Genomic DNA, 9,991 nt, shown 5'->3' on the forward strand with positions numbered 1-9,991 from the left:
AACTCTTGACACAAGCTTTCACTCATGTGGAAACTTGAGCCTGTGATTCTGAAGCTGAAAGTAAATGGTTGTCACCAAAAGTAGACAGGTGGGTTGTCCAAGCTTATTAAATATGTGTACACCTGACAGTAATTGTTTCTATTATTTATCCTTACCTGAATGATAAGGACTTCTTAATTAGTGCCTGAGAAAGTAAATGAAGATTTAATTGACAGAAACAGTGTGTATAGTTTTGCTGTAATGAAGCCAGTCATGTAATGAAGCATAAGCCAGTTTATTACTCTACCCAAACACAAGTTACTAAATTGCTACAATGGACTTTCTGAATTTCCCCATCACCACTGGAAACAATCTGAGACATTAGCATGCATAAAACATGAAATTTTCTGAATGTACCATTAACTTTGGCTTATGCATCATTTTAGTAAACTTTTATACATGTATTGTTGTTGTTGTTAAGTGCCATTGAGTCGATTCTGATCCACAGAGAACCTATATAGGGTTTCCAAGGAGCAGCTGGTGAGTTTGAACTGCTGACCTTGTGGCTCAAATTGATTTTGAATCTAGCACATTTGGATAGCACTAAAGAATATCCAGTGAATCAGAAGAGGCTATCATTACTGAATCTAAAAGAATTATGATACCTATATAAGAAATGCAACAGGCAAATTAGGTATGCTAAAAAAAAATATGAAAGACTCCAAACTACGTTAACAAATAAACAAGGAAACAAAACTAACAACAAAAATTAATGAAGCCATATAAGCCAAGGAAGAAAGACATATTTAAAGAAAGACTTTACTGAGGGTCTTTCAATTCTACAAAGCTTTTCTTTTTCTAATAGAATTCTCTTCCCTCAACTTTCTTGATAGAAAATAGCTTATTTCTGGCAGGTTCTTGTGAACTTTAGTTCCATTGCTTTCAGCTTTCCAAGTGCCAAAATATGTGATGAAGTGTTCCCTCCCTCCTCCCTACCAACCTCCAAATGGAACAAGGGGGAAAAGGTCATGATATTTTCAGTGAGATTCTCTAAGAAGTAACATTTCTATTAAGTAATAATGAAAGGATAACAATTACTAGTCAGCACTGGTATTAGACAACTTATTGCACATATGTTCCCAACAGAATTTCACTAAGACATCTTAAAGGGATAACAAATGTTAAAAGCTTCCACTGTTTTAAAGATCAACTCCCAAGGCTCCCTGGGCATCCTGTCTTGGGCAGTGTGTTTTTTTCCTCTATTTTCCATTTGTTGGTTGCATTAACCTACTATGTTTTCCTTTTTTCTCACTTTTATCAAAATAAAGAATGCCATTTTAAATTCTATTATTTCCTTAATGGTTTGGTGTTTATATGGCAATAAGACATTAACCAAATTTATTATGGATTTTTGTAGGGAAATATTTAATTTATCATATTTCTTTTGCACCAACTAATACAGAAGGCAATGCTGAATCCATAAAAGGTATTTGTTAAAATACATGTATATTGAGTATTGAATAATATATGTTCAAAAAACTGAAATTAAGGAATCACAGCATGTTTGTTTTACAGAATTGATATTTTTCTCATTCCTTGTTCTGCTAATATGCTCAACAAAATGTTTGATGCCACTGTTTCTAAACATCCAGATGTTTTTCCTAGCATATTTCCAGAATTTTAGATTTAGAAGGCACTTTACAAATTGATTTGACTAGTTATCTCATTTTTCATATGAAGAATCTTAAAATCATATGTATTAAATAACTGTCTTGATTAAAATTAAAATTAATTTTTTTTTTTTTAAGCAGAAGATCCATAAATATACTGCAGTTCTTAATCTCAGTTACTAATATTTGTTGTTGTTAAGTGCCGTCGAGTTGGTTCCGACCCATAGCAACCCTGGAGAGTGTTTTCGAGGCTGTAAATCTTTATGGGAGCAGAAAGCCACATCTTTCTCTGGCAGAGTGTCTGGTAGTTTCGAACTGCCTACCTTAAGGTTCACAGCACGATTCATAACAATTACGCTACCAGAGCTCCTTAGCTCCTTAGTAACTAATAAGGAACTCAGTTATTTAATCTCAGTTACTAATATGGGACTGTTCTTTTGCTAAAATTTCTCATAAAAGTTATCATGCTTGTTTTTGAAAACCTAGAGATTTAAAGAAACATAAAATCAAAACAAAACAAAAAAAACCCATAAAATATAAGTTGCTGGCAATCACATTAGTTAGAAATAAACAGCATTTTTGGTGACCATTGTTCTATATATCCTCATTTGTAACTGTTATTGTTGTTGTTGTTGTTAAATACCATCAAGTCGGTTCCCACTCATAGTGACCCTCCCTGAGTAGGGTTTTGCAAGGAGGAGATGGTGAGTTTGAACTGCCAACCTTGCGGTTCAAGCTGACCTTGCATTCCAGTGCTTTAACCCACAGGCCCAAGCTGCTGTCAAGTTGGTTCTGACTCTTGGTAACCTTATGAGTATAGACTAGAACTGCTCCAGGGGATTTTAAGGATTTTTAAGGCAGATTCAAAAGCTGATAGCCATGCTTGTCTTCTGGGGTGCTTTTAGGTGGGTTCAAACTGCCAGTATTTCTGCGGGTGTTTTAGTGTTTAATCACTTAATGTCACTCAGAGACTCCTAAGCATGTTTGTTATTGTTGTTAAGAACCATGGAGTCCCCTCGACTAGTGATGGTGGTGGTTGTGTGCCGTGGAGTTGATTTCAATTCACAGCAACCCTGTATAAGGTTTCCGAGGCTGTAAATCTTTACAGGAGCAGAAAGCCTCATCTTTCTCCCACAAAAGGGCTGATAGTTTCAACCTGTTCACCTTAAGGTTAGCAGTCCGACTGCTAATCGCTATACTACCAGAGATCCTTAGAGATCCTGTATAGGGTTTCTGAGGAGCAGCTGGTAGATTTGAACTGCCTAAACTGAGGTCAGAAATCCAGTGCTTATCTTATAGTGCCACACCAGGCTTGCTCTGAATGTATGTATAGTTCAGTGTATTTTCACATTGATCACTGTCTTCCATTTGCCCTGATCCTAATGGTCTTTACTTTGAAAAACTAGAATGCAAGAGAAGACTGGCTTATAAAGTGAATTTGAAGTTTACAGAAAAATAGGTATTCAAATAGTAGCAAGCCATACAATATTTTCTTATGTAAAAGTCCAAAATATTCCATATTTCAATAACTGCCATAGTCTGAGCAGAAATGGGAGGCTTTAATTTTTCTTGTCACTTCTCACACTGAACTTCCAAAATATCCTTGAGTAACTCCAGGGCCTGAAAACACAGATTAGAAACCTTTACCACAGAGGGACTCTAGTTGATGTACCTTGACGATGCCTTTCCTTTTCTAATCCATTTAATAGAAATTCTACTCTTCCTCTATCCTCACTCTGCATAGAAAGGAGATGGTAAAGATGATCCTGAAACAGAACTAGTCCAGTAACCACAGACAGTGTTCTTTTGCCACGGACAGAGGATCAATTTCTCCCTCAGGATGTAGCTGCAGGCTGAAGAAAATGGGTAAAATAAAAAGAAGATCCTACCTAGATCAAGCTAATAAATTCTACAAGTTTATCTGAAATTGATTGTCATGACATTCTAGTAAGACTAATAAAACAAAAGATAATGTTCCCAATCACTCCACCTGTCCTTTAAGCAATGCATCCTATAACCAATTAATGACAAATTTTTAATTTTTAATTCATTATAGCTTAAACCAATTGCTTTTCATGAATGGGCAATACCTTTCTTATGGCATTAGAATATTTGCAAAAAAATAACATAAGTCATTTTAACTAATAATTGAAGTTAGTTCTCTTTTTTCCATATGTGGTAAGGCTGTAGGATAAATAGTAGGCCACAAGGTTGGCTTGAGCCAAAAGGTCAGCCGTTCGAACTCATCAGCTGCTCCTCGGAAACCCTTTGCAGTGTTGCTATGAGTTAGAACCTACTCAACAGCACTTAACAACAACAACAACAACAATTAGTACTTTGGGATTCCTGGTGTGGTGCTGTAGGATCAGCACTGGACTGCAGATCACAGCATCAGCAGTTCAACTCCCCTGCTGCTCCTTGGAAATCCTCCTCGGTTCGCTATGAGTCAGAACCAACTCAATGGCACTCAACAACACTTGCTACTATAAAATATTTTCTACAAACTAAATGTACTTGCTAAAAAGTTAAATTCACATGTAATTAGAAGGGAAGCAATGATACAAGACCAGACCATCAGATTCCTTTAAGTTCATGGGAATTAACCACATTAGAATTAAAGATGTAGATAATAAAAAAATATGAAATAAATATATTGGACACATATTTATACACTTGAGAGGTAAATAAAAATAAAACTAAAAACTCAAGGAACCAATTAATAAGTTTAGATTAGCCAAAATGCTCTTTGAGAGTAAGTAAAAAAGTATTGCTACTATAGTTCCAGTTCATATACATGCAAGTTATTCCAAACAAGTTTAAACATGTTTCTGTGATCAGTAGATGGCTACAGACAATTTCCTTCAGTAATATACTTGTCTGACTCTCATTAGGGTGTCTTCCAAAAATAAAGGATACTACTGTGCCATGGAAAAAACTGTTGTGAGATCAGGTCGAATATAAAAATTTTAGCAAAACTAAAGCAGACATACTTTCAAATCAATGAAGGTTTGTAACAAGTCTATATAAATGTTGACCCACATAAAACAAGTTTTTAGACAGATCAAGCCTTTTAAGGAAGGTCTGGAAAATCTCAAAAATGAACCAACAAAGGGAAGACTAATAACCTTGAAGAATGAAGAAAGTGTGGCCGAAGATCAGAAATTGGTGAGAAAGACCATAGACTTAGCATTGATGTAATGGCTAATAAAGCTGGGATATCACATGGTTTGGCGCTTTCAATTTTAAGTAAGAGTCCTGTCCTCAATGAATTTTCTGCTCCATAGGTGCCAAAATTGTTGCACAAAGATCAGCTAGCCCAAATAACTGATTTTTCTACTAGTATTTTAAGCAAAATTGAAGCTAATAAGGATAATTTATCAAAAGAATTTTAACCAGCAATGAGTCTTGGATTTACAAATATGATCCAGATGATGTTTGGGAGTAGAGGGGCATCTTCCTAGAAGCCCACTGAAGCCCTCTCAGACCCTAGGCAAGACTGTTTTACATACACACACACACACACACACACACACACACACACACACAATGTGCTTTTCCATGTTTGACATTTTCCATTTTAATTCAATATCTAAGTCTCAGCAAGCTTTTGGCTCATTAAATACCAAAATCCTTGCACTGAGATCAGCTACCTCAAAGAGTCTTTAGAACAAGTTCAAAGGTAATGGTGATGATTTTATGGAATGAATTGTTAATGGGGATAAGTCTTGCATTTATAGACACAATCCAGAGAAGACGGTCCAGTTAAAACAGTGGCTTCTAAAAGGATCTGCTGGACTAGTTCATTCCAAAGCAGAGGGATCAGCTCAGAAGATTATGGCAATTGTTCTGGGATGACTTGAAAGGGGGTAGATTTGGCAGAATTTGGGTAGATTGTCTTGGCGGACACAGCATGATCACGGGAAGGTATTATGAAAATGTTTTAGGAAATTGAAAACTGAATCAATGAGAGAAAAGCCAAAAACCATGTGCTATAGAATAATTTTCCATTATGACAATGAACCTGCTCATTGTTCAAAGCTAGCAAGAGTTTTCCTATGAGAACTTTGTTAGGAAATCTCCTATAGCCCTGATCATTCTCCTTCTGACTCCTTTTCATTCCCAAAACTTAAAGAACTATTTCAAAGCAACACAGTTTGGGACTCTACAGGTTACTAAAACTGTCATTTTGACAAGGGGCAAGTAGAAGAGTACAATATTTTTCAGGAAAGGGTTAGAGATGGTAACACCATTTTCAGAAGGTATAGCCCTAGAAAGAGGATATATTGAGAAAAAATAGTTTCACATTTTGATATTCTTGTTTAATAAAAATTCCTATGATTTTACAGCAATATTTTTTGACTACCATTGCATTTCTGATTTCAGTTATATAATTTCATATAGCATAGTGGTTACGAATCGGGCTGCGAACCTTAAGGTCAGCGGTTCGAAACTACCAGCTGCTCCGCGGGAGAAAGATGAGGCTTTCTACTCCTGTAAAGATTTACACTCTCGGAAACCCTATACAGGGTCGCTATGGGTCGGAACCGACTCGATGGCACATAACAACAACAACAACAACAACTTATATTAGGAAATAAAGACCAAAAAAAGTGTGTTTTGAAGCTGACTCAAAGATGTAGTATTTTAGGCTAATCTTCTGCAGACGATCTCATTAAAGTGTTAAAAAGCAAAGATGTCAGTGTGAGGACTAAGGTGCACCTGACCCAGGATATGGTATTTTCAGTCAGCTCATGTTCATGTGAAAGTTGGATAATTAATAAGGAATACTGTAAAATAATCTATGCATTTAAATTGTGGTCATGGCAAACAACATTGAAGTATCATGCACTGTCAAAAGAAGAAATAAAGTTGTCTTGGAAGAAGTACAGCCAGATGCTTCTTAGAAGAGAGATTGTCAAAACTTCATCTCTCGTACTTTGAACATATTGTCAGTAAAGGCCAATTCCTGGGAAAGGACATCATGTTTGACAAAGGGAGGATCAGTGAAATAGAGGGCTCAAATATAACAATTATGAGGATGGTGTAAGGACTAGGCAGTGCTTCATTTTGTTGTACACAGAGTCACTATGATTTGGAACTGACTCGATGACAATGGATAACAACATTGTAGATTATGATAAGCTATGGATAACATTGTGAAGAATGGATATTCCATTCGTAATTATGCTTAATTGTGCTCATGAGGAACCTGTATAATTACCAAGAGGCAGTCATTCAGTTAGAACAAGGGGACATTGCATGTTTTAAAATCAGAAAATGTGTACGCTAGGGTTGTATTCTTCCACCATACTTAAGTCGATTTGTATGCTGAGCAAATAACCGTGTATTCCTTCCATCTTCTTTTGAGGCTTTCTGCATCATTCACTGTTTTACCCATAGAATCCTTTTCAATATTGCAAGTTGAGACTTGAAATTTTTCTTTAGTTCTTTACCTTGGGAAAGAACTTCTTTCCTGTCTTCTTAATGACCTTTTGCTTTCTTCCTGTATGATGTTATTGATGTCATCCCACAACTCTTCTTATCTTCAGTCATTAGTGTCCAATGCATCAACTCTATTCTTGAGATGCAATATCTTCAAGGTCATATTTGGTGTCTCATAAGCTTTTAATGTTTTTCTTTATGCTTCAACATTAATTTACATGTGAGCAATAGTTTGTCTCTTCTATGGTCTGCCTCTGGCCTTGTTTTGGCTGATGATATGGAGCCTTTCCACCAATTCTTCCCACAGTTATAATCAATTTGAGTTCTGTGTATTCCATCTGTTGAGGTCCATGTACATAGTCATCTTTTATATTGTTTTCAAAAGTATTTACAATAAATAAGACATTGGTCTTGGAAAATTCTGTCATGCAATCTCTAGCATCATTTCTATCACAAAGGCCATATTTTCCAACTGCCGATCCTACCACTTTTTTTCCAATCTTGCATTCCAGTCATCAGTAATTATCACTATATCTTGATTGCCCATTGGTCAGTTTCATTAGAAAACTGAAGTAACTTAGTATGTTGTTGTTAAATGCCATCAACTCAGTTCCAACTCATAGCAACCCTTTATAGTTGCTATGAGGAGCAACTGGTACGTTTAAACTGCTTACCTTGCTTTTATCAGACCAGCACTTATTCTGGTATATTTATTAAGTGAGATGCCATATTTAGCCAGCGGAGTAGTTGTTAATTAAGAACAGATTATCTCTAGAACTGCGCTCTCTCTGTAACACCATGTTCCACCACCTGAAAAACGTTTATTGAAAGTCATAATACTGGATTTTTCTTAAGGAGATAATTAGATATTGGTAGAAATATGAATTCATGAAGAGTATTTATTGGATACATAATAGAAGTGAAACTTTGAACATAGCCACACTATAACGTAATAGGGATCTTGGTACATCAATATGAAAGGAGCTCTGGTAATGCAGTGGTTAGGGCTGCTAACCTCAAAGTCAGTAGTTTGAAACTACCAGTCATTCCACAGGAGAAAGATGAGGCTTTCTGCTTCTGTAAGATTTACAGCTTTGGAAACCTTATACAGGGTTGGTATGATTCAGAATAGATTCCACGGCACATCACCACCACCACTGCTGTATCAATGCCATGGACTGTCATGCAGCCATAACAAGTAGGGTCTTAAAAAATAATTTGTGGCAGAGAAAATTGAACAGAACAAAGATAAAGAAAGACAGTGAGATACTATGTATAGTAGATCCCAGGTGATATGAATTAGATCATATCTTTCCTCTCCCCACCATATATATGTTGTTGCTGTTGTTATTAAGTGTCGTCAAGTTGGTTCCAACTTATAGTGACCCTGTATAGGGTTTCCAAGGAGTGGCTGGTGAGTTTGAACTGTCGGCCTTGTGATTCAAACTGACCTTGCGGTGCAGTGCTTTGTCCCACAGTGCCACACCAGGACTCCTCCCATATGTGTAAGTATTCTTTTTAAGCTATTTGAATTATACCTATGGATGGGATCCTGTTTCAAAATAAGGTTTGCTATGCTAATGAGGTCACACCATTAGGGTAAGTCCTAAACCAAATCACTTATGAGTTATAAAAGATCAAAATGACACCGAGAGCTCTTTCCTACTCCGCGCCACCATGGCTTGTGGTCCCAAGAAACATCTTAAGTGTGTGGCTGCCCCCAAGCATTGGATGCCAGACAAACCGACTGGTGTGTTTGCTCCACGCCCATCCACTGACCCCACAAACTAAGAGAATGCCTCCCACTGATCATTTTCTTAAGGAACAAATTTAAGTATGCCCTGACAGGAGATGAAGTTAAAAAGATCTGTATGCAGCGGTTCATTAAGATTGATGGCAAAGTCAGAACTGATACAACATATCCTGCTGGTTTTATGGATGTTATCAGCATTGAAAAAACCAGAGAACATTTCCGTCTGGTCTATGACACCAAGGATCAATTTGCTGTTCGTAGTATTACATGTGAGGAGGCGAAGTACAAGTTGTGCAAAGTAAGAAAGATCTTTATGGGCACAAGAGGAATCCCCCATCTGGTGACCCATGATGCTTGTACCATATGCTACCCTGATCCCCTCATGAAGGTGAATGATACCATTCAGATTGATTTGGAGACTGGAAAGATTACTGGTTTCATCAAGTTTGACATTGGTAACCTGTGTATGGTGACTGGAGGTGCCAACTTAGGAAGAATTGGTGTGTTCACTAACAAAGAAAGACATCCTGGCTCTTTTGATGTGTTTCATGTGAAAGATGTGAATGGCAACAGCTTTGCCACCCGACTTTCCAACATTTTCGTTATTGGCAAGGCAACAAACCATGGATTTCTCTTCCCCGAGGAAAAGGTATCTGCCTTACCATTGCTGAAGAGAGAGATAAGAGACTGACTGCCAAGCAGAGCAGTGGGTGAAATGTTCTCTAGGAGATGTGAATGAACAAATCTTTACATAATTAAAGATATTAAACATACACACACACAAATGACACTGAGATACACAAGGGAAGACAGGCATACTTCAAGATGATCTACAAGTCAAAGAAGGTCAAGGATTGTCCAGGACTGCCAAAATGGAAGGAATTAACATGACAAAGATACTGATTTGGACTTTAAGTCTCTAGAAATGTAAGAAAATTAATTTCTATTAAAGCCATTTTCTTGCAGTATGTTACATCATTACTGGGTAACTAGGACACCAAGTGTTCATCAGCAGTACAATATATACTATCAATCTCATAGGGGTGTTTAGAATTTTAAATGTATTGATATGTGTGATTTGCTTAAATCAAGAATCAAATCTTTGACTCTGAAGGTGATCTCAGGTGTTAGTAAAATTTCTCTATAT

General features: G+C 36.8%; 1 pseudogene; it reads left to right on the forward strand.

Moving 5' to 3' along the window:
• The first annotated feature begins 8,822 nt into the window (after window positions 1-8,822).
• On the forward strand, window positions 8,823-9,558 carry LOC102822408 (annotated as a pseudogene).
• The last annotated feature ends 433 nt before the right edge of the window (window positions 9,559-9,991 follow it).

The sequence above is a fragment of the Chrysochloris asiatica genome, unplaced genomic scaffold (assembly GCF_000296735.1).
Source record: "Chrysochloris asiatica unplaced genomic scaffold, ChrAsi1.0 scaffold00284, whole genome shotgun sequence".
Lineage (NCBI taxonomy): Eukaryota > Metazoa > Chordata > Mammalia > Afrosoricida > Chrysochloridae > Chrysochloris > Chrysochloris asiatica.